Genomic DNA, 26,602 nt, shown 5'->3' on the forward strand with positions numbered 1-26,602 from the left:
TGGATACGGCTTTTTTTTAAATCCATTCATCAATTGATGAGATGTATGTTTCCACATTTGGACTACTCTGAGTAATGCTGCTATGAACATTCATGTACAAGTTTTTGTGTGGACATGTATTCAGTTCTCTTGGGCATGTACCTAGGAGTGGAATTGCTGGGTCATATGATAACTTTATGCCTAACTTTTTGAGAATCTGCTAAACTGTTTTCCAGAGTTGATTAGTTTTGTCAAATAACAGTTTTAAAAGGAAAAGAACATTATTCCGGCTATGTGGTTAGGGTATGAAAACTGAATTCTAGTATAGCTTCTTGAGAATTTTCGTATCTTTTTAGGAATGACTGGAGACAAAGATAAAAATCTGAATTCCTGTCCCCTGTTTTCTTAGGCTTAGTTTTCAGCTACCTTTCTGTCTTACTGAGAGTTCTCCAGAGATATAGGACCAACAGGATATGTGTGTGTGTGTGTGTGTGTGTGTGTGTGTGTGTGTGTGGTGGGGGGGTGTATGGTGTATGTGTGTATAAAGAGAGAGAGAGAGAAAGAGAGATTGTTTGATTGATTTTAAGGAAGTAACTCACGTGATTATAGAGGGTTGGTAAATTCAGAATCTGCACAGTAGGCTGGTAGGCCAGAGACCCAGGTAAGATTTCCAGGTTGAGTCCAAAGGCACTTGGCTGGCAGAATTCCTCCTTGTTCCAGGGAGGTCAGTGTTTGTTCTATTAAGGCTTTCTAGTGATTAGATGAGACCCACCCATTATTTGGAGGGTAATCTGCTTTACTCAGTCCAGCAATTTAAATGTTAATTCTTATCTAAAAAATACCTTCACAGAAACATCCAGAGTAATATATGACCAAATATCTGGGCACCATGGCTCAGCCAAGTTGACATATAAAATTATCCATCATACTTGCCTTATTTATAGTGTTGCTAACAGGATTGTATAAGGTCTTAGGTATGAAAATCTTTAAAATCTATAAAAAGATCACAAAAATGTTAGGTGATATAATATCCAAAAAGAAAAAACTAGTCTTTCTGAAAATTAATCATATTTACAAAAGGAAAAGAAATTTTTATCATAGTAAATTTTCATTAAATGTCTGTTTATAATTTTATGCTGATAGTAATTAGCATACTGACTTCAGAACTATGATCTCTTATTCTAGAAGCTACTATTATTACCTAAATCAGTTATATTCATTTTAAAAGCCATTCTTTGTTTCTTTTCCCAACATATAGTGGCTTAGTAGTTAAGAGCAAAGATTCTATAACAAGACTGTATAGGTTTGAACCCATTGTCTAGCACACATGTGTGTGTGAACACATACACACAGCTCTTAAAAAGCCATCAGTGATAGGACTTAGGTTGCTTTATCATAAAAAATATTCTGTTTACCTTATCCTCAGGCAATATATATATATAATGAAATAAACCCAGTATCCTTAAATGAGATTATGTGTTTAAAGTATCTGGCTAAATGCTGTCACATAGTAGGGACTCCAAAATATACATGAAAATGTAAGTTAAAAAATTAGATTGGATAAAACTTCCTGTTAAGTATGACTTCATCAAAATGAAATTCTCTTCATTTCCTTTAAAGATTCATAAGGTAAGGATAGTAATTAATACTCATACCAAAATGTGAGTTTTAAAATGTATGTATAAATATATATATTTGAGATATATATGAGAGGGGAGGGGCAGTTAGTAAAAATGTGGAACTGGATTTGATGGCTTGAATTTGATCTCTGGAACCAGAAACCAAATTCATTGTATAAATTTGCTGAACCCTAGTAGCAAAAACCAAATATTTATTTTGCAATAACCCATGAAGTAGAAAAACAACTAAACAAAAACAAACCTGGCTAAGTCTCCTCCTAATTCAGTATTGGATCTGCCTTTTTTCAAAAACCAAGTGGAATAAAATTAGGCGATTCTACAACCTGACCTACCCTGCTGTTTCATTCTGTTCAAGTTCATGACAATTGTAATGTTGGTTTATTTTGACATTTCCATTGTTCTGATTTGAGTTGGGTTTTCTAGTAACTTTTTATAGAAAGTTTAATTTTATGAATGTTATTTATGAGAACTTTAATGTGAGGTACACTTAGAGACAATGTTATTTCTTACCATTTCTGCTGTCTGGCAGACAGCTTTATTCACTATTCCCTTAATCTTCAAGTAATAAAGAACTACTGACAGTCCTTGGACAGGAAAGGTCTTCATTTTTTTCAGAACCCATTATTTTCTGCTTTTCTTCCTGAGCCTTTTCCCCAAAATCACTTTCCTTTGCAAACTATGAGTCATACATTCACCTGTATCAATCACCTACTTAATTACTGTTTTTCACATCACCTTCAATGATAAATTTACAAATGAAACTTTGATCATAACAGGAACTTTAAATGTAGTTTTGAGTGAGGCCTCAGTCATTTAATAATTATTTCCTTTTCTTTAATATTTAAAAGATGCTTACTTAAAGAAAATAATTGATTTTGGTAATTTCTTCATAGCCAATTCACTACATATTAACTTAGTTTTGCAAATACATGCAAAATATTTATGAGTTTGAATTAAAAGAAAAAAATTCCTCTTCCTCTTCCTTGGGAGGTACAGAAGGAATTAAATAAATTATAATTCTTCTCCTTGCCCCGTTCTCATTATTTCATAGTCTGGGGAATAACTTTTGTAAGGAAGTATTACTTGTTCTAAAGACATTTTTCTTGCTCCTGAAGATGTTTTAGTGTAGGCTACCCTGGTCAATTTTTTATTCCTTATTTCTGAAAGCTGGAGAAAATATGCATGATCCTGTCTAGTTGAAAATGATAGCAGTTTGAAGGATATAGGAGTCTTGGTATTCTTTGCCCAGTAGTATTGCTAATGTAGCTAATGTAGCTTGGTGCCTTAGAGTTTCTGTAGGAGTGAAAAGTTATGAGGGACATGATGGTCATGCAAGGACTAGTACCAGTAGATGTGTAATTTCATATAAGTAGCTTATCATGCCTCTGCCTCAGATTTCTCATCTGTAAAATGAAGAAATACAACCTATCTCGTATGGTCATTGTAAGGGTTAAATGAGTTCATTTATGTAAGTCGCCTAGAATGATATCTTCTGAGTAGTATGAGCTCAATAAACATTATCTGATACTATTATGGGGATTAGGAAGGTCAGCATTGGTAGCTAGATACAATAAAATTCAGGAGAAAAATGCCAGGAGGCAGCAAAGGTGGAACCAACATGTTTGTAACTGAAAAAGTGCCGTTTCTTTTGCCTGAACCATTCTTCAGGTCTTGAGTTAAATTTCACTTTCTCAGGGAAGCTTTTCTGGAGCCTACAGAGGAGGGCGGTCTCCTGATTAATACATTCATGGAGTCATATACTTTACTTTCATAGCACTTATAATAATTTATAATTATAATTTTTTAATGAGATTATTTGTTCAGTGGACAGCTCTCCTAGCAGACTGCCCTCCATGAAAGTCATGGACATGTTTATCTTGTCTACCATTGTATCATTATATCTTCAGGGCCTAGCATAAGGACTGTAACATGATGGGTTTGTAATGATTTTTAAGGGAATGAATAAAAGTCAGAGTAAACTGGAGGACAGATGTGAGGCACAGATAAAAGGAATGTCCCTCGGGTACTATGGTAGCTTCTCAGGCTCAAGACTTATATGATTCCAGCCTCAGTGTGGCAGGCCCAGTCTGATGAAGTAACTGGAGAAATCTGGTGAAGGAACAGATATGAGGACTGAGAAAATGAGCTGGTACCCAACTGATGCAAAATAGATTATGATAAATGTCAGGCTAAGGTTTTAAGGTTGGGTTTCTAAATATTCAAAATAAGTATTTTATCTCTTTTGATAGTCTAACATTTAATATTAATTTCATCATTACTTGATTTACCAAAGCTGTCATGGTACAAGATATGATAGTTTTCTTTCTAAAAAATGCCCTATGCTCTATATAATGGATTTTTCTTAACATCAATTTCAGTATTTCACTTGTTTTACTTTAAATCCTTTATAATCTTTAAACAGAGAGTGAACATCAAAGAGAAAATCCTGGGACTATAGGTTTACTATCTTTAAATATTAAAGGCTGATCGATAACAGAAAGGAGGAGCTTATTTTGTTTAACCTCAAATTATTGAAAAAGTTAGGAACTTTTATATGAGACAGGACCTGTGCTATAGCATATGTAGGGAGATACATTTTTTTCCTAAAGAAAGAACTAATAAATTTCAGATAGAATGGACTGTGTCAAGATGCAGTGTCCTCTCCTTTATTTTTTAACATATAGCTTTCTTGGAAGCAAATTTTTATTTTACACTTCTTTCTACCATTGTTTATTTGAAAAATGTTTCTGTTTTAAAACATTGTGTAGCTAGTTAAGTGACCTATGTATCAAAATACCTTCAGGAGTGTGATATTTCCAGTGTTGTACTGGTAAGTATTTAACACCTGGTGTGTGGATCAGGGTGGGGTACGGATTTAAAATAAACCAAAAACCTTGATTTATTTTGTTTGCAGATTTCCATGAAATACAAATTCCTACCATGCACATTTCAAGCTACTAACCTGGTGTTACTGAATGTAGCATTAGGAAGAAATATGTACAGTTGGCTCTCTCTAGCTACTGTGAATAACACTGGATAGGACCCTCATGGTTGATGCCATTAGATATCTGTAGATTATATAATGGCAAAAGTTTTTGCCTGACAATTCTGAAAATTAGTACAGTCTGTAAATTTTTCCCTTAGCTTATTTGACATTCCCTCGTTAAGACCTATATTTTATGTTTCTCTATCCTGGAGGTACCATGGTGTAGCCATAGAATACTGTTCTCATCTACTTTTTAACAGAAGTATTCTTTTTTTCTCTCTCTAATAAACAATCCATCCCAAATATAAAACAGGTTAAAAATGGTATTGTATAGTATGAATTTGTTTATGTAATTTACTTGTTATCAAGTCCATTATGCATTGTATAACAGTGAGACATTTTGTTGAGTGCAAAAACTTTGAAATTAACATCAGGGTCTTTTTTTTTTTTTTTGCACAATTTGGATTCACACAGGTAAATAAATAATAAAAATGTAACTGTTTTTTAAACAGTTTTCCTGGAACCTCACCTTAATTTTTAATTAAGTAGAAGTAGTAAGAGAATTTTAATTAAATCAAAAAGGCTATTTTAGTAAAAAAAATTAATTAAAGGTTTAGTACAGCAATAAGATAAAGCAATTACAAATATTTATGCACCTAATGTCAGACCATCAAAATACATGAAGCAAAAACTGACAGAATTGAAGGGAGAAAGAGACAGTGCTACAATAATAGTTAGAGACTTCAATGCCCCACTCACAATAGTCTATAGAACAAGCAGACAGAATATAAATAAGGAGATAGAGGACTTAACACAATAAACCAACTAGATCTGACATTTACCGAACACTCTACCCAACATCAACAGCATACACATGTCTCAAGTGCACATGGGATATTTTCCAGGATAAACCATATGTTAAGCTATAAATTCAGTCTCAATAGATTTTAAAAGACAGATATCATTTAAAGTATCTTCTCCAGTAGCAATGGGATGAAGTTAGAAATCAATAACAGAACAAAATCTGGAAAATTCATGAATTTGTGGAAATTAAACAACACACTCTTAAACAACCAATGGATCAAAGAAGAAATCACAGGGAAATTAGAAAATACTTAGAGATGAATGAAAACAAAACCACAATATACCAAAACTGAAGGCACACAGTAAAAGAAGTGCTAAGGGAGAAATTTATAACTATAAATGCTTAGATTAAAAAAAACAAGAAAGTTCTCAAATCAGCAACCTAGTTTTACAACTTAAGCAACTAGGAAAAGAAGAATAATGAAACCCAAAGAAAAACAATGGAGAAAATCAATGGAACCAAATTGAAGGGACCAACAAAGTTGACAATCTTAGCTGGAAGGTCTAAGAGAAAAAGAGAGAAGACTCAAATTACTAAACTGAAAATGGGGACATAACCATCAGTTCTACAGAAATAGAAAGGATTATATAAGAGTACTATGAACAGTTGTATGCCAACAAATTGGATAACCTAGATTAATTGGATAAATTCCTAGAAACAACAGAAACTACCAAGACTAAATAGGGAATAGAAAATAGAAAAAAAAAAAAAAAAAAAAAAGAAATAGAAAATCTGAATAGACCTATAACTAGTAAGGAGATTGAATCAGTAATCAAAAAATCTCTTGACAAAGAAAAGCCCCAGACCTGATGGCTTCACTGGTGAATTCTATTGAATATTCAAAGAAGAATTAATATTAACCCTTCTCAGACTTTTCTAAAAAACTGAAGAGGAGGAAATACTTTCTAACTCATCCTATGAGGCCAGCATTTTCTTGATACCAAAGCCAGACAAAGACACTACAAGAAAAGAAAACTACAGACCAATATCCCTTATAAACACTGACACAAAAATCCTCAATAAATGCTAGCAAACAGAATTCAGCATCACATTGATAGAATTATACACCATGACCAAGTAGGATTTATTCCTGGAATGCAAAGATGGTTCAACATACAAAAATCGATCAGTGTAATATGCCACATCAACAAAATGAAGGGAAAAAAAACATGTAATCATCTTAATCAGTGCAGAAAAAACGTTTTACAAAATTTAACACCTTTTCATGATAAAAACACTCAACAAACTAGAATAGAAGGAAACTACCTCAACCTAATAAAAGCCTTATGTGAAAAACCCACAGTAAATATCATACTCTGGAAAGACTGAAAGTGTTTCCCCTAAGATCAGGAACAAGGCAGTGATGCCCACTTTCACCAATTCTGTTCAACATACTACTAGAAGTTCTAGCTGGAGCAGTTAGTCAAGAAAAAGAAATAAAAGGCATCCATATTGGAAAGGAAGAAGTAATATTATCTGTGCAGATGATATGATCTTATATGTAGAAAACCCTGTAGATCCCACACACAAACCCAAACCAAAACAAAACCTAAAGAACTTATAAATAAATTCAGTAAAATAGCAGGATACAAAGACAGCACACAAAAATCACTATACATGCGAAAAGAAAATTATGATATAGTTCCATTTACAATAGCATTGAAAAGAATAAAATGCTTAGGAATAAACTTAATCAAGGAGTTGAAAGACTTGTACAATGAAATCCACAAGACATTTCTAAAAGAAATTACAGAAGACATAAAAAAGAGAAACGCATCCTGTGTTCATGGATTTGAGTACTTAATATTGTTAAAATGTCAATATTACCCAAAGCAGTCTGCAGATTCAATGAAATTTGTTCCAAAATCCCAATGATGTTTTTTGTAGAAATAGCCAAATCCATCCTAGAATTCATGTGGAATCTAAAGGGACCCTGAATAGTCAAAACAATCTTGAAAAAGAACAAACCTGGAGGAATCATGCTTCCTAATTTCAAAACTTACTATAGAAGTACAGTAATCAAGAGTGTGGTACTGACGTAAAATCAGCCATACAAACCAATGGAATAGAAAAGAAAACCCAGAAATAAACCCTCACATATATGGTCAAATGATTTTTGACAAGGGTGACAAGATCATTCAACGGGGAAAGGACAGTCTTTTTAACAAATGGTGCTGGGAAAACTGGATATCTGCAGAGAGAAGAATGAAGTGGGGCTCTTATCTAATACTACATACAAAATTTACTCTAAATGGATCAAAGACCTAAATATAACACCTAAAACTGTAACACTCTTAGAAGAAGACATAGAACAAAAACTTTACAACATTGGATTTAGCAGTGATTTCTTGGATATAACACCAAAGGACAGATAGCAAAAGACACAAATAGATAAATTGTACTTCATGAAAATTTTAAAAATTTGTGCATGAAAAGACACTATTCACAGAGTTAAAAAGGTGACTCACAGAATGGGAGAAAATATTTGCAAATCATATGGGTTTAATATCCAGAATATATAGAGAATTTTTAAAACTCAACAACACAAAACAAACAATCTGATTCAAAAATGGGCAAAGAACTTGAACAGACATTTCTCCAAAGAAGATATACAAATGGCCAATAAGCACATGAAATTGATGCTCAAGATCACTAATCATTAGGGAAATACAAATCAAAACTATAATGGGATACCACCCCACACCCATTAGAATGCCTACTGTCAAAAAAATCGAAAACAAGTGTTGGTGAGGATGTGGAGAAATTGGAACTCTTGTGCACTGCTGGTGGGAATGCAAAATGATACAGATGCTGTGAAAAGCAGTATGGCAGTTCCTCAAAAAATTTAAAATAGAATATTACCATATGATCCAGCAATTCCACTTTGGGGTATATACTCAAAAGAACTGAAAGACGGGTCTTGAAGCAGTATTTGCACACCCATGTTCATAGCAGCATTATTCACAATACCTAGAACATGGAATTAACCTAAGTGTTCATTGATGGGTGAAGAGAGAAGAAAAATGCGGCCTATACATAAAATAGGGTATTATTCAGCCTTAAAAAGGAAGGGAATCCTGCAGTATGCTCCAGCATGGATGAACTATGAAGACATTTTGCTAAGTGAATAAGCCAGTCATAAAAAGACACATACTATATGATTCCACTTACATGAGGCATTTAGTGTAGTCAGACTCATAGGCAGAAAGTAGAATGGTGGCTGCCAAGGGCTGTGAGGGAGGGGAATGGGGAGTTATTGTTTAATAGAAAAGATAAAATGAGTTATGTAAATGGATGGTAGGGATGGTTGTACAACTTTATGAATATATTTAATACCTACCACTGAAAAATACGCTTAAGAATGGTTAAGATGGTGGGTTTAAGTTATGTGTATTTTAGCATAATAAAAATTTGTTTTAAAAAAGAGCAAGTTACTGTTTTGAGAAAACACTTCTTTTTATATTAAATTATGGCTTCTAGAAATAGATGATTGTTTTATAATTATATGCCAACCTTCAAGTAAAAGAAATATTGTTGCTTTTTTATTTTACTGTTGCAGATTCTGTATTTCTTGCAGATTTCTTCTATGTATACTTCTAAAATATGTCTTTAATATATATTTTAAAATCCCATTAGTACTGGATATCATGATTAGCTTTGTGTTTATTATATGCAATATTTTATTAGTACCATATTTATTTAATATGTTATCTGATATTTCAGCTATTAGTAGCATTTATATGTAGCCTGCACTACCTGGTGATGTGATGAACATTTTACATACTGTTGTTAAGGTATTTAAAATCTTTCAGGGAGTCAACAGTAATAAACACAAAACAATTAGACAATTAAATATTGAATTCTTATATCTGATCATTTAATTAAAATTTTTATCACTCATTTTTTGTTGTAAAATCTACAGTTTATCAGCTCTAATGTGTATTAGTTAAACCCATCTTACTCAAAGTATCAAATATAGAAATTCCTCTTAGAATTTTAGGGTGGGGCATATGGGAGTATGGATCCCAATGATAAATTTAGCATATTTTCTCTAATGGGAATGTGTATATTTAATGCTATTTATAAAATGTTTGTTCATGTTATAAGAAATGTGAAAAATTCATGCAAAAATGAGTTTTCTGGTTATTTTTTCAAATTTTATTTGGCATATGTAAAGAAATAAGGTCTTTAGGTAAATGAACTACTCAATCATGCCCAAAATGTTAGTTTCTTTAACAGTTCTTTAGCGTTTTAGAAGTATATACATCGTTTATAACTAAAAGGAGAATAACTTGTTCATGCTTATTTTCCCTTAAAGATGTGGTACTATTTAAAATACTTATTTTACATTTATGTATTTTTATACACATTTATTTAAATAAATAACTATGTATAATTACATTAGTTTTCATATTGAAATCTTTAATAATTGCAGTGTATTTCTTGAATGTATATCCACCCTTTCTAGTAAGTTTAGTATCCGTGAGAATATTCTTGCTTTTCTATCAGTGGCTTAATGCATTTTTATCCCTGTATATAATTATCTTCATTAGAATTTAGAAGCAAATTATAAAGGACACTGGATAAATAAGACCAATAACTTAATTGATTCTTTTGCCTATCCAGTGTCTTTAAATTATCTTCTTATAATTTGGTCTTTTTTGTAGCCCAGAAGATGAATCTTTCCTATATGTTTGCTATTCAAATATGAGAATTTAAGGTTCTTTTTTTGTTTTAAATTTAACTTAAAAGGTAATTAGAAATTACAGTTTTTGGTTCAGCGATAATCCCCAAATATATGTGGTTCCATGGTTGTGAAAATGATCTTCCATTTCTAAAAGTCAGACGTAAGTACTGAACTTTAAAATTTATTTGAGCAATTCTTCAAGTTCAGGAAGCAAACAAAGGTCCATTCTGTAAGGGAAGCTCAGAGAAAGAAAAAAGAGAAACAGGTGAGGTTTTTCTGTTCACAAAGCACATTTGCATGAGTCATTCTGAGTACTGGTTACTGTCTATTTAGGTCAGCACTAGTCCCTGATCAATAGTCTAATCATAGTTACTGCAAGAGGCTAGGTCCAGTGGTTTTTTTCCTAGGTCCCATATTATTTTTGTTAAAAGTGGTAGGAAGTGTACCTTGACCTTGTGAGTTCTCAGAACATTTTATTTTACTCTTCTTCCACTACCTTCTCCTCATATAACAAACTACTTAGCTGTAAGTAGAATACTTTAAATGTTATTTTATAATAAACGAAGTTGCAAAGCTTTATGGTGACTCATCTTGTTGTAATGATCTGTGAACTCTTTTTCTCTTTCTTTTTTTGTGGGTGCTAGTTTTTGTCTCCTTTGGGTGAAACAAATATTATTTATCAGAAGGTAATGTACATTTAAAGATTTTATTTACTTTGATGAATGTTGTTTCAGAAAGTATTTATATGCATTTTTTATGGCTACTTAATTTTTCTTGTTCCCTATAAACTTTTCACTTGGTTTGCTTGAGTCTTTAATGTATGAGATGTTATATTGCATTGTGTAATAATTTTAAGGATATATTTTATCCTTGTCATATTCATTTGCTCTGTGTGCTATACAGTATTTTTCTGTATTTATAATTAAATTTCCAGAAAAAAGCCAATTCTTTCTTTTGTTGTATATTTTTTTCTTTTTGAAAAGTAAAAGAAATTAACTCAAAGCAAGGTATAGCATAAATTGACTAGAGCCATCAAGTGACTGAGGCTTAGAGATGGAGATAGAGGGAAAGGGTGCTGTCAAGGGAAGGGAACTGTAAGAGGATGTTTTCAGGAAACTTAATACTAAAAAGGGAGACAAACTTCATGAATTTCTATCTTCTCTATATGTTTTCCCTTCTTTTTCCAGCCTCCTCGCTACCTTATGTCTCTTCTCTGTGGTTTTGATTTTACCTTCCTTTATAGCAGAAATCATGAAATAATTAAAGCAAATTCAGTCATCCATCCTTCCTCCCATTTTAGAAATGATCTTCAAAATGGTCTTATGAAGACTAACTTTTCCACTAGTACGGAATATTGTCACCAAGATGATTTCTTCTTTGAGTAATACATGTGAAACCAACATTTTTGAATAGAAAGGCTTGATTTTGCTCTAATTTAAAATGATCAAAGCAGCAAACTACCTTAATGAATGAACCTGAAGCCAACTTTTCTTGCTAAGGACTACTTTAGAACTTAAATACAAAGTGAGATATTTCAGAATATTTCAGGTATTTCTAAGTGAGACATAGACAACTATGAGAGAGAAATGTTTTATACTGTTTTCTTGGTTTAATATTTTTGTAACATCTTGTTCATAATAGAAACTGCTGAGATTTTTCTAAAGTTATTGTTTTCCCCTGAAGAGCCATTAGCTTAAATGCATGGTTGATAACATACAAAATAAAATATTTTATTTCAGAATTTATTCAAAGTAAGTGTTAGAAATTCTTTGAGAAACTTATATTAGGGATATTCAGTCAGTTCTTCTTAATGTGACTATACCTTCTGAAAGCCAGGGGTGAGAAGTGGTGTTAGTGTCAAATTCTCCATTTCCTGTAAAATCTATTTATGGATTGACATAATTCTGATTCGGTTATGCTGAAGGATAAAGGATAAAGGTAAACAAGTATCCAACTGCAACTGACATTTTTTGTAATTTTTTTGTTTTCAGTGTGTTCTGGTCTGAATTTTTTTATTACATACGAAGTAACTGACTTGACAGATTTGGTTTTATAATTACACATGGAAAAAAATTCAAAAAGTAATTGTTTTTTTATAAATGATTAATGAATGAGTTTTATCATTCTGAAGATGTAACCACATAAATCAAAATGTTCTTTGTTCATGGCTAACTTAATAAATATTTACTGACCTCCCACTGGGTATGTCTTAGTCCATTTGGGCTGCTATAAGGAAATACCACCAAGTGGGTGGTAGTTTATAAACAACAGAAATTTATTTTTCACAGTCTATAGTTGTAAGTACAGGATCATTGTGCCAGATGTTCTTGTGAAAGCCCTCTTCCTGTTTCATAGCAAGTGTCTTCTTGATGTGTCCTCATATGGTGGAGCCTCTTTTATAAGGCACTAATCCCATTTGTGAGGACTCCATCCTCATGATTTAGGTACCTCATAAAGGCCCCCCTTCCTAATACCATCATCTTTGGGGGTTAGGATTTCAGCGTATGAACTTTGGGTGGATACAGACATTCATTCTACCACAGGGTACAAATTTTTCTTTCATTTTTGAAGAAACAAAGAATATGATCTGGCACCCACCAAAAATAGCTTAGAGTTTCCTAAAGGAGGTAAGGGAAAGGCAACCTGAATGGCAGGATAAGTAACTAAACTATTAATATTGTTAACAGAACTAATAGTAAATGATAGGTCAAAGGTAATCCATTTTATGGATGCTCATTTTGCTGAGAGAGAGCAAACTCTAATTGAGTTTATAATATATAATTATATCCACAAAGTAGGGATTTTATGATATAAAAAGGCAGATATTCATTTGCATTATGATATGAAAAGCAAGGTATTAATTTGCATTTTAAATAAGATTCATTACAGCATTACTCTCTAGCTCATTATGTCAGTTTAGGATGTGAACCACAGTATTGCAGGTCTCTGATACTTTTTTACTTCTGTGATTATGGGAGACCAAGAATTAACTAGTTAAATGAGAAAACAATAAACCATTTTTAACACTTATGTTTGATTGTAAATTAGGATGATTGCATATTCCAGTTACTACTTTAAGTTCTATAAATGTTTTTGTTCATTACTTTTGTTTTATATTGGTTTTGGGGTAAAAAGTCTTATAAATCTTTCTAAAGTATAACCTTACTTACCTTAGAGTCTACGCATCTAAATTAAACTTTTTAAAATTGACTTAAGGTTGTAATTTTGAATATCCATTCTTTTCTGTTCTATGTAACAGTGATTTTCTAAGTGCCTTAATTTCTTCCTTCCCTAAATCCCTACATGGCTGTATATTTCTGGGTGCATTTTTAATCTTTTCTGCTGGTGCTCATTTCTTATTATGCTCACTTATAGCAAGGTCATCACCACCAAATTTTCCAATAGAGCTAATCTAAGCAAACTGGAGTTTCTAGGTGAAAGTAGATAGCACATCTGTTAAGTCAGAAAACCTGGAATAGTCATCCCTCAGATATCCACCTGACTGGCTCCCTCACTTCCGGTCTTCATTCAAATGACACCTTTTTAGAGATATCATCCCTGGCCACCCTATTTAAAATTTCAACTACCATCCCACAATGTTTGATATCCCCTTTCCTTGCTTTTTTTCTTTATCCCTAAAACTTATCAGTAACATGCTATATTTTTTCATTTTCATCTTGCTTCTTCATTGTCTGTTGCCCCTCCCTCACACCCTCCCTCTATGGCATCCTGGAATTTAAGTTCCACAAAGCTTGGGTTTTTTTCTGTTTCTTTACATCTGTATCCTCAATGCTGAAGACAGTGACTGGCATCTAGAAAGTACCCTATAAATATTTGTTGAAATAATTATCAAAAAGAAGAATGAAAAGAAAGGTACTGGTGAGAGAAACATTAAGAAGGTAGATATGGCAAGTGATTGGGTGAAGTGAAGAAAGCCTTGGGAAATTGACAAAAAAGACAATGAGCTGTTAGGTCTAAGTTTCTGTGTGAAAATGAGACCATTTCCTCATTTTTTCAATACATATTTATTGAACGTCTATGTAACAGGTGCAGTGCTCTTGATGTTGGGGATACAATGTGGAGCAAAACTGGACATGATCTTAGCCTCTAAGGAGCTTATAATTTAGTGGAGGAGGCAGGCATTTATCAAATAATTATCAAGGTGAATGTGAAATTTCCACAGCTGTGAAGGAGAATACAGTCAGCCCTCCGTATCTGCAGTTACACATCCATAGATTCAACTAACTGCAGATCGAAATATTCAGAAAAAAAATTCCAGAAAGTTCCAAAAAGCAAAACTTGAATTTGCAGCTCACAGGCAACTATTTACAAAACATTTACATTGTATTTACAACTATTTACATAGTATGCACATTGTATTAGGTATTCTAAGTAATCAAGGGATGATTTAAAGTATATGAGAGCATGGGCTTAGGTTATATGAAAACACTACACCATTTTTTTCCCTTCAAGTTTTATTGAGATATAATTGACATACAGCACTATACATTTAAGGTGTGTATTGTAATGATTTGACTTACCTACATCATGAAATGGTTACCACAATAAGTTTAGTGACTATCCATCATCTCATATAGATACAAAATTGAAGAAATGGAAAAAATTTTTTTTTCCTTGAGATGAGAGCTCTTAGGATTTACTCTCTTAACAGCATTTATATATAACATTCAGCAGTGTTAATTATATTTATCATGCTGTACATTACATCCCTAGTACTTATTTATCTTATAACTGGAAGTTTATACCTTTTGATAGCCTTCTTCCAGTTCCCCCTCCCCCACCCTACCTCTGGTGACCACAAGTCCGATCTCTTTTTCTATGAGTTTGTTTGTTTGCTTGTTTTTGAAGTATAATTGACCTTCAACGCTATGTTAGTTCCTGTTATACAACATAGTGATTCAATATTTCTATACATTTCAAAATACCACCACAATAAATCTAGTTACCATCTCTTACCATACAAAGATATTACATTATTATTGACTATATTCCTGTGCTGTACATTTCATCCCCATGACTTATTTATTTTGCAACTGGAAGTTTGTACCTGTTAATCTCTCTCATCTATTTCTCTCCTCCCTTGAGCCCCTTCCTCTCTGGCAACCACCTGTTTGTTCTCTGTATCTATGAGTCTGTTTTGATTATGTTTATTCATTTGTTTTTTTTTTAGATTGTTTTGATTATGTTTATTCATTTGTTTTGTTAGATTCCACATTTAAGTGAAATCATACAGTATTTGTTTTTCTCTGACTTATTTCACTTAGAGTAATAACCTCTAGGTCCATTCATGTTGTTGCAAGTGGGAAGATTTCATTCTTTTATGGCTGAGTATGATTCCATTGTATATACACCACATCTTCTTTATCCATGTATCTGTTGATGGGCACTTAGGTTGCTTCCATATCTTGGCTATTGTAAATAATGCTGCAATAAACATATGGGTATATATATCTTTTCCAATTAGTGTTTTCGTTTTCTTTGGATAAATACCCATGAGTGGCATTGCTGAATCCTGTGGTAGTTCAATTTTTAATTTTTTGAGGAGTCTCCATACTGTTTTCCATAGTGGCTGCACCAATTTACATTCATTAGATACTTCTGAGAGGAGCTAAACCAGAGGACGTGTGGGGAGGGCTCTGTCCCAGGAAAACCCATAGGGCCCTGCTCTGTTACAAAATCAGGGAGCATGATACCTCCAGCTTTGTTCTTCTTTCTTAAGATTGTTTTGGCCATTTGGGGTCTTTTGTGTTTCCGTATGAATTTTAGAATTCTTTGTTGTAGTTCTGTGAAAAACTGCCATTGGTATTTTGATATGGATTGCACTGAATCATGTAGATTGCCTTAGGCAATATCGTCATTTTAACGTTAATTCTTCCAATTCATGAACATGATATATCTTTACATCTCTCTGTGTCGTCTTCAGTTTATTTCCTCAGTGTCTTAGAGTTTTCTGAGTACAGTTCTTTTACCTCCTTAGTTAGATTTATTCCTAGATATTTCATTCTTTTTGATGTGATTGTAAATTGGATTGTTTTCTTAATTTCTCTCTCTGATAGTTCATTGTTAGTGTATAGAAACACAACAGATTTCTGTATATTAATTTTGTATCCTGTTATTTTACCGAATTCATTGATGAGTTCTGATAGATTTTTGGTGGTGTCTTTAGGATTTTCTATGTATAGTATCATGTCATTTGCAAACAGTGACAGTTCTACTTCTTCCTTTTTAATTTGGATTCATTTTATTTCTTTTTCTTGTCTGATTGCTGTTGCTCAGACTTCTAATACTATGTTGAATAAAAGTGGTGAGAGTGGGCATCCTTGTCTTGTTCCTGATATCAGAGGAAATGCTTTCAGCTCTTCATTATTGAGTATTATGTTCGCTTTAGGCTTGTGATATATGGCCTGTATTATGTTGAGGTATGTTCCCTCTATATCCACTTTGTTGAGAGTTTTTACCATAAATGGATGTTGAATTCACTTCAGAGAGAAGAGAGAACATATGTAAAGGTTTTATGCTGGGTAAGAGTATGGCAAGAATGAATGACTGTAAACAAGCCACTGAATGAGCTGAAGATGCAAAGGGGAGGTTTGAAAGATGAGGCTGGAGAGGAAGGTGGAGGTCAGAGATGATTAAGTTTTCGTTTGAAAAAGATTATTCTCTCTACATTATTGAGAATGGATTGGTCTAGACTAATCATGAGACTTTTGACTGAAGATAATGAGTGGTGATAATTGTAGATTTGGAGAGGAATGCACAGATTTGAGAGAGATATTTAGGAATTAAAAAGTACAGGATGATGCTGACATGAATTAAACACCACTTTCATGTTAGACACTTTATTAGGTACAAGGGATACAAAAAAGAAATAGCCTGCAATAGAAGAGCTATTTGGAATAAAACATTCCATTATATATATATATGTGTGTGTGTGTGTGTGTGTGTGTGTGTGTGTGTGTGTGTGTGTATGTATGTATATATGTTGCTTTGATATAATAGTGAGGGAAACTATTCTACCTGGGTTTTCACAAAGGAGATGAAGGTTAATATGCATCTTCAGAAATAACAAGGAGTTTTCTAAGTGGATAAGGAGAGGAAGGGAATTCTAGGTGGAGAGGAAGGGAATTCTAGGTAGAGAGAACTATTTGTGCAAAGGCAGAAAGTCATGAGAAAGCAGCATTTGCTCAGGTAAGCAAATGTTCAGAACATGAAAGAATTTGTAAGGCTTGCTAATGATATGGGATTTTACCTTTTGGACAAAGGGAGCCTTGATAATTTCTCTCAGTGCCCTGAGGTTTGACAAGGAATTTCTGGAGTTGAAGCTTATTTGGGAATAGAGTTGGAAAGGTGGATGATTGTGTTTGAAGAGGGGGCTTTCACTTGAATGTCCAGTAACAGAAATGAGAGACTAGAGTTAGAAATTAGATACGGAGATTGAATTTACCACACAGGTGATATTTAAACCCTTGAGAATAGATATGATTGTCAAGGCAAAAGGAAGGAAACCTTGGATAACACTTACATTGAATATCAAAGCTGTAAAGGAATTTGGGAGATGGAAAAAGAAGAGATAAGAGAAGTTGGTAAACACATAAAATAAGTTGAAATATGAATGGCTGCCACGTCTAATCTGCTTCATTACTTTGGCCCCATTGGCCTAGGAGTTTAAGGAAAATTTTGTTTTCTGGCTTTGTGAATAGATCAAATAAAAGGTAAAAATGATTTTTTATACATTTCATACCTAGACAGTTTTCTTACTCGTATTTAGGATAAACTCTTCCCTTGCTATAATTAACAGTATTTCATCCAAACTCTAAAACACCCACTTGGTAGTCCACAACATATGCATTATTGTATTTCAACTAGAAACCTAAATGTTGTAAAGTGACTTTAGTTTATTTGAAAGCTTTTCATTGCTGTTGTTTTATGTAGAATAAACATTACAACATAGATCCAACTAATCAAACTAATATTATTATTAGTACTAATCCTGACAGATTCGTTTACAAAAAAGTATACTAAAGAAATTGCTCTGACAGTTCAAAGTGTGCCAGCTTGGAGAAAACCCATCTCTGGTCAATTATTTGAATTTTGCTGAATTTCCTTCCATGTGTTTACAGCTTCAATGTCTTGGTCTAATATTCAACCTGTTAGTTGGCTTATTACCTTTCAGAGACTGACCTGTGTTTGGTGTAAAAATTAAGTGACAGGGAATACCCACTTGAGTTGTGAATGTGATTTCTTAATTTTATCTGTCCTGATCTACTTGATGAATTATATATGTTCATACCTAAAGGAAAAGAGGGAAGGATCTTCTTCCATGTGAGTTTCCATTGAATGCTCTGCAGGTATTTTCTTATGGCAACTATTTTAACCAAGGCAGAAACCTTTCCTTCATATTTATGTATTGATGGTATTAAATAGATAGGGTAAAAAAAAATTGAGTAGAAAAATAATTAACCGGGAATAACAGTATAATCTCCAGATGAATTCTAGATGAATGGATGTTGCAATTAGGTACTATATACCACACTCATAGTCTATAAGAATATTTTAGCTTAAATCTACATAATGTTCAAAGTTGAAAGTAGAGTTTGCATGATGTTTAAATGAGGCATTCGGTGAGTACGGTTTTTGTAAATGTATTGCAATTGCTAAAAATTAACATAAAATGTGTATGCTTGCTATAGACATTTATTTTCAAGATTCTTAAAAATTGGACATACTTTATATAGTTTTCCCTCAAATAAAATGTCAGTGATAGAGTTAGAAGCTTTTTTTTTTTTTAGTAAGGACGTTTTATATGAATCTCTCATTGTGGTTTTATTTTCTACTGTTTTGCATAAAAGTTCAAATGTGAGCAGAAACTATTCATTCACTGTTATTCTCTTTGATAAATTTGTGTATATGTAATTTCCTGTAAAAGTGTGAGTGGGGAAACTAAATTCTTTGAAATGAGTTTTCTGATTATTACGATTTTATAGGTAAAGCTTTATTATTTAATTAACTTAGATGATTTGGGTATGTGTTGATCATCAACAGAATTTTTTAGACTGTAACTTAAAGTAGTTCTAATGATGTTTTAGGAGAATACAAAAACATTAAATAGTCTATACTACATCAATTAGCCTTTGATGGTTTTCTTTTTTGTTATGCTAATTTATTTTCATGACTCAGAAATGAGAGATCTTTTATTTTTTATTTTTTTTCAAATTTTATTTTTATTATTTATTTATTATTTATTTTTGGCTGTGTTGGGTCTTCGTTTCTGTGCGAGGGCTTTCTCTAGTTGTGGCAAGTGGGGGCCACTCTTCATCGCGGTGCGCGGGCCTCTCACTATTGCGGCCTCTCTTGTTGCGGAGCACAGGCTCCAGACGCGCAGGCTCAGTAGTTGTGGCTCACGGGCCTAAGTTGCTCCGCGGCATGTGGGATCTTCCCAGACCAGGGCTCGAACCCGTGTCCCCTGCATTGGCAGGCAGATTCTCAACCACTGCGCCAGCAGGGAAGCCCCGAGAGATCTTTTAGATGCTATTTGTTTACACAGCAGGTCAGTAGACTTTAGGTCAACATGTCTATGAATAGGTACATGTGGTTATTTTGAACATTTGAAATTGTTTAGATTTTCCCCCAATTTTCATAACATTTTATATATTGATTTTGCTAGATTGCAGAAGAAAGGCACACTCATATAGTTTGATATTTGTTTTTGTATTTTTTTCTTTCTAACATAATGACTACGGGGGAAATTTTCAAGTCATATCAAATTACTTTTGGTTCTTTTGTATTCTCTAAAAGAACTTTACAAAATTCAATCCAATAAGTATGTATTGAATGTTTTTTTGTTTTTGTTTTTTTAGTATTTATTTATTTATTTTTTGGCTTCATTGGGTCTTAGTTGCCGCACACAGGATCTTTTGTTGCAGTGGGCTCTTCGTGGCAATGCACAGGCTTTTCTCCAGTTGTGGTGTGTGGGCTCCAGAGCACGTGAACTCTGTAGTTGAGGCACGCGGGCTCTCTTGTTGTGGCTCACGGCCTAAGTAGCTCTGTGGCATGAGGGATCTTAGTTCCCTGACCAGGGGTCAAACTGGTATCCCCTGCATTGCAAGATGGATTCTTAACCACTGGACAACCAGGGAAGTCCCTGAATGTTTTTTTATGTGTTTAGTTAGCACTGTATTGGGGGACCAAGAGGTTACTAAAATGGAGATTATCACCTGACCTGGCATCCAGTTCATGTGTTACTCCTAAGTAATGATGTGACCTTGGAAATGTCACTTGCTTATCTAAGCTTTAGTTCCTAATATGGAAAATGAAGATTTTGGAACTATATCCTCTTTAAGGTCTCTTACAAACATAACATTATTTGTAATTGTCAGAGTTGGCTTTATAAAGGGCTGGATATCTTCTGTTTACCTTTCCAGAACCACTTTCTATCCTTCTCCACCCTGTATGTGTCCTGGGAGGATGACCTTTACCAACTATATCATCTAGCTCCCCTGCCCTTTGGCTTCTGTTTGGATTATACCAATGGGAGATACCAGCTAGAGATCAGAGGGTGAGGGGAAAGTGAAGTCATCGTACTCCTTTGTGTTGCCTTGAATTGGCTGCTTTTCTCTACATCTTTATAAATAGTTCCTTAATTAAACTATCATTCTCAAATTACCAAGTTTGGGTGTGCCACCTTTTTTTTTTTTTTCCCCTGCCAGAACTGACTGAATGCTTTCTATTCTCTTGGAATGACTTGCTACCAATCTCTGTATCTTAAGGACTTATTACCATTAAGTGTCATCAGGAGTCTCTGTAAAATGAAAATATTCTGTGAGGGACTGCATGATAAGCTCTCTGACTAATATGTTAATTTTCAGTAGTTACTATTGGATTGTATGCTACTTGTTTTAGAGATGTGTGTATGTATGCATGTGTATGTGCCCCCTTTTCTTCACTTTATAATCAAGTGAGAGCTGAACAATTTTATTTAGGTCATTTTCCTGGCAGAAAATACCATTAGGCTAGTCAGATCAAGATGTGTGGAGTTTTTTCTTGTGGCAATGGGGAATCTTTGAAGAGTTTTAAGATATGGAGTGACCTGGTTAAATTTCCATTTTTTATAGGCTACTCAGTGGCTATATGTTGGTAGAATTTGTAGGCAAGGAGGCTGATGTTTTATATTAGATAAAAGATAATAGGTATCTGAACAAAAGCAGCAATAATCAGTGTGTGGAAGGAAGGAGTTGAAAAGTCCGCAGTTGTGGCAGTGGATTGGATGAAGGGGAAAAAGCTTATCATCACTCTCTTTTTTGTGTGACTAACCAAATGGAGAGTGATGCTGCTTCATGATACGGAGAATAATGGAGGGGGATTAGGTTTGGGGGAAGTTGATGAATTAAATTCTGGGCTTGTGTGTTTGAGATGCCTAAAGAACATCTAGGTTTTCCTGTCCAGAAGGTAGTTGATTGACTGAATAGTCTGAAGCAGGAAGAAGACCAGATTAGAAAAAATAATTTAAGGAGTCATCAGCAAGGCAGTATTGAAGCCAAAAAGAGAATGAGGTCCCTCATTTTTTTTTTTACGGATGGAAATGCAGAGGAAACTAATGTATTACAAATTTGGTCAAAGAAGATGACCTAAGGAAGGAGAGAGAAGGAATGGTTAAAGAGGTATGCAGAGAGCCAGGAGACTCTGGTTGCACGTGAGCTAAGGAAATAGAGTTTTAAGACACAAGCCATCAACAATGGCAGATGCACCCGAATTTCAGAAAGGTAGAGGCTAGAAAATATTTTTCAGAGCTGACGGTTAAATGATTACCTTAGGGAGAGCAGTTTCAATGGAGTAATCGTTCATTGGAAATCAGATTCCTGTATGGAAGGGACAGGAAGAGAGAGCAAGTATAAATTGATATGAAAAGATTTGGATGAGTAAAGGAGGGTAGAATATGGATAGTAGTATGTCAAGAAAGAGTTTTATGTATGTATGTATGTGTGTGTGTGTGTGTGTATGTATGTATGTAGGTGGGTAGGAGGGCAGGTAGGTAGGTAGTTATACTCCTTATTTCTGTGAGGATAGAGTAGGCCAGAGAGAAAGTTTGAAGATACAGGAGAGGGGAGGTCTGATGAAAGCTGGAGGAGAGTCTTGGTTCAAGAGCACAGGTACAAGATTGGCTTTGAGTAGAGGAGAGACTTGAAGTGAGGATGGGTGTGATTGAAGATAAATTTGTAGGTAATGGGCCAGAAAAATTGAGAGGAATCTAGTCTGAGTGCCTTTATTTTCAGGATGAGATCAAAGACAATGTTGTCTGTAAATCAGAAAGTTGTTTGAAGAGATTATTGAAGCGGGAGTTCAAGGAGGTTGTTGAAAATTTAGAATAGTCATTGAGACACGAGGCAGTGTGGTGTGGTGGTTAAGAGCCTGGGCTCTGGAACTCTTCCACTGATGAGTTGTGTGACCACAGGCAAATTATACTATTTTTCTGTGCCTCAGTTTTCATCTAAGAAAGGGGATAATTATAGTTCCTACCTCATTAGAATACTGTGAGGGTTAATAAATATTTAAGTATAAATGTGTGTAAAGTATATCTGGTACATAGTAAATACTCTATAAATTATAATTCTGATTATTACCGATATTTTTCAAGTGTTAATATCTACTTGAAATGTGGGGGATAAAGTAGTTGAAAGTAGTGTGGTTGGGGAAGGGAGAGACAGACAATAAGAACACAAGTCAAGTGGATATGCCCATGTGAGAACTGGAGTAGTTGTGGTTAAAGAATAGAGTATTTGAATTTAAAATTTCAGTTAGAACATGATATGCCAATGAAAAGTTCTAGCAACTGACTGTGAGAGGTGAAGGTCATTGGATTTGAGATGGACATTTTGTCGAAGTATCAGAGGTTTGTACTTATAAACAGAATGACTGAACGCAAATCTGCACATGCAGACCAACAAAGGGGTGTTGTATTGACCACTTAAATATGACAAGTGGCATTGCTGAACGTGATGTAATTTTCTGAAATGGAGAGCTATTCTTGGTAAAGTTTCTCTCAATTTACACAGTAGTTCCATTCCTAGAAAATTCAATGTATATCCAGTCTTTGTAAAAAGTACTGTATGAGATGTAAAACAAAATTTGGTTTCAGGCTTAGATCATTGTTCTCCCTTTCCCCCTCCCCCTGCTTTGTGAACTGTGTGTCATATAGAATTTGGGTTATTTTGAAGCACTGTGCTGTGCATTGCAGGACATCCAGCAGTCTTGTACGTCACCCATTAAATGCTGGTGGCATCCTCCAATTCTTTGTAATAGCCTGAACACATTTTTTCAATGCCCGCATTGAGCACCACTGGGTTAGGGGAAAGACGGCACAAAGTAGCATGTGGATTAGAACCAAGGAAAAGGGTCCTGTTTTGCACAGTGACCTAGTATGATAGAGATGTGAAGCAGGGAATTACCTGGCAACAAAATTTCAGTAGACTCCTGATATAAAGTTGCAGTGTTGCAAGGTAGTAAAGTTTCTTTACCATCTCAGCCTCTGTCCTTGTTAACTCCTTCCCCCAAGGCACCCCAGCTTAGATGTAGCTGGTAGCCAGGTTAATTAACACTTAGTGGCCTAGTACAGTAAGAATTCTTGACTGGATTTGGTGAAGAATAATTTCAGCATAACTTCTCTTTTAACTACCTTAGCATTTTCTTCCCTTTCTACTATACTTCCAAGCATTCCTTTTCCATATGAAGACAGGTGCACATACCTGATCTTTCCCATTAAAATGTTTATTTCTCTATCTTTTCTTGCCGTCAGTAAATATGTTGCATAAAAATATAATCTTTGAATTTCTGTGTTTGCTTATGAACATATCCAAATGTGCACTAAAATGCAGTGGAATTATTGCAGTTTCATCTTTTGTTCAAACTGATAAACTTTTAATAGTGTCACCCTTGTCCAGTATTAATGGGTTTGTTATTTTTGGAAGAATCATTTGCAGTAGTTTACTTCTGGTGATCCTAATCAATCAGAAGTATTGCTTTTAAAAGATTAATCTTGAAAATCTAGCCAAGTTGTGCTATTTAGATATTGTGCTTATTTTAAACTAGGTGATTTTTGTAATACTGAACAATATTTTTCATTGTAAATGAAAATTTAGCATGATAAAAATAATGTTTGCCCAGGGAATTAAACGAGGTTTGACGAGGTTTTTAGCTTCATTTGTGAAGTAAAACCTGATAGTGAAGATGAGTAGTCCCCGAAGTATACATGCTTTGTGAAATATTTTCCTGCTTTCAGTCTATTTCCTGGGGTATATGCCCATGCCATGGAAATCATTGTGATTAACATTAATTGTTAAGCTTCTTGGGTCTCCCTGCAGAGAAGCCAGAGCTGTAAAAATTGAACCCTTTTTTTTTTTTTTTTTTCTGCCTTGTAAAGGTCATAGCAACAAGACATGGGTCTAGAAATGGAGGACTGTAATGGTCACATAGCTGATTTAAATGGCGCTATGTAATTATATCACGATTATATGCATGGGTAGCATCTCTTTATTAAGTTACATTCTTTTATATTAAAATATATATCATTTTTATGTGAGAAAAGTTAGATATTTCATAAAATCCAATTTGTTCTTGTCCCTTAACCTTAATACGTTACTTAGTCTACGTTTTAAACTGGTAGAAAATAATTTGTTCTCGATCTCTTTTTCTTATTTTATCATGGGCCCTTAATAATCTCAAAAATGAATCCATTAAATCAATTAACAGATTAATTTCACCTGCTTTTAAGTTCATTCTGTGGAGGGGGGGGTTCCTATGAGATTTTCATAAACTAAAATTGAGTTTTTATTTGCCCTAAAGTGAGTTGTTCAATCATCTGTCCTTTGAAAATTCACTTTGGTGTGTCATGTGGTACATTAGATGAGAATTATTTCTTTCTTTGACACGCAATGTAGTGTTTTTGCTTGTTTGTTTTAGACAAGGTTCCTGAAAAGTTTTGTGAAAATCCAATGAAAAAAAAAACAAAAACAAAAAACCTCTTATTTCCCCACTGCATTATACTATAATTTTAGTATGTTTTATTTGAATAAAGTATTGAATTAGTACTTATTCCAAAAATCAACAAAAGTTTGATATGATTAAAGGGAAAAGTGTATTTTTTAATTTTCAATTTTCATCTCACATTTGGAAGTTCACAGACATATTGGAATAATGATGCATAAGGAAATTAAATGCAGCTTCTAAATCTTACAAAATTGTTAAAATATATCATGTCATAACAAAATCCTATCTGGGAATGTTACTTAAGAGTAATCTGATTTAAGAAAAAGACAAAAGGTAAATCTTAGGATATGAAATTTTGTAAGTTTTCCTTTCTTGGAATATTTAGAAAAATTGAAAAAATGTCTCTTGGAGTAGTAGGGCTAGAAATAGTGGTTGAAAGGTAGCCAGAGGATGTTTTGGATCATGGCAGGAAATAGGGTGCCTTCGGGATGGGAGCTGTGACTAAGATTAAGCACAAGACTTCAAGGTAATTGCAGGCTAACTATAGTCACTTAAGTTTAAGTCCTGGAGTTTAATCATTAGGGAAGATTGAATAAAAGATCAGTTAACATACTATCATAGCCCGTGTCTACAAAATGGCTTCCACTGATCTTCACTTCCTGGTTTTCGTGTTCTTTCATAGTTCCTTTCCATAAGGAATTGGGTTGACCAGTGTAACCAATAAGATGTCGCAGAAATGATGATGCTAGTTGCTTCAAAGGCTAGGTCAGAAAAGAAATTGTGCTGTATCTTGGATTGTTTGCTCTGGGAGGCCAGTTAACAGGTCATTAGGAAGCTTAAGCAGCCCATGGAGAGGCCTACATAGAGTGGAATTGAGGCCTCCTGCTAACAACCAGCACCAGGTGAGTGAGCTATCTTGGAAGCAGATCTTCCAGCCTCAACAAGCCTTCAGACGAATGCAGCCCTGGCTGACACTGTTATTGCAACCTGTGAGAGACCCCAAGCCAGATATTCCTGATCCATAGAAACTGTGAGATAATAAATGTTTATTGTTTTAAAACCCTAAATTTAGGGTAATTCGTAACAGCACAGAGGAATAATATACACAAATAAGAACAGAGTTTCAACTGTGATAATTGCCGTTAGAGAAAGGTCTGTACCTCTGTGAGTGGCAAACAGACTTCTGATTTAGTATGGGTGTTTGGGAAAGGCTTATGAGCTTAGATCTAAAGAATAGGAAAGAACATTCCTGGCAGGGACAGCATGTGAAATGCTGTTGTGGGAGAAACAGGGCACTTTTGAGAAACCTAAAGACCACCAGTGTGGCTAAGTGTAGACAGCAAAGAAGAGATGGAAAGAGATGAAGTCTGCATCAGAAAATGCTAGGCTCAAGACCATATTAAGGATTTTGGTCTTTATTTGAAAAGCAGTGGGAATCCTTTGGA

The 26,602-nt window shown here is 34.1% G+C and overlaps 1 protein-coding gene across 8 annotated transcripts in view; it reads left to right on the top strand.

Moving 5' to 3' along the window:
• METTL15 (methyltransferase 15, mitochondrial 12S rRNA N4-cytidine) overlaps positions 1-26,602 on the top strand; it is a 372,683-nt gene that overhangs the window by 5,963 nt on the left and 340,118 nt on the right. The window lies entirely within an intron of this gene.

Source organism: Balaenoptera physalus (genome assembly GCF_965194825.1).
Source record: "Balaenoptera physalus genome assembly, chromosome: 10".
Lineage (NCBI taxonomy): Eukaryota > Metazoa > Chordata > Mammalia > Artiodactyla > Balaenopteridae > Balaenoptera > Balaenoptera physalus.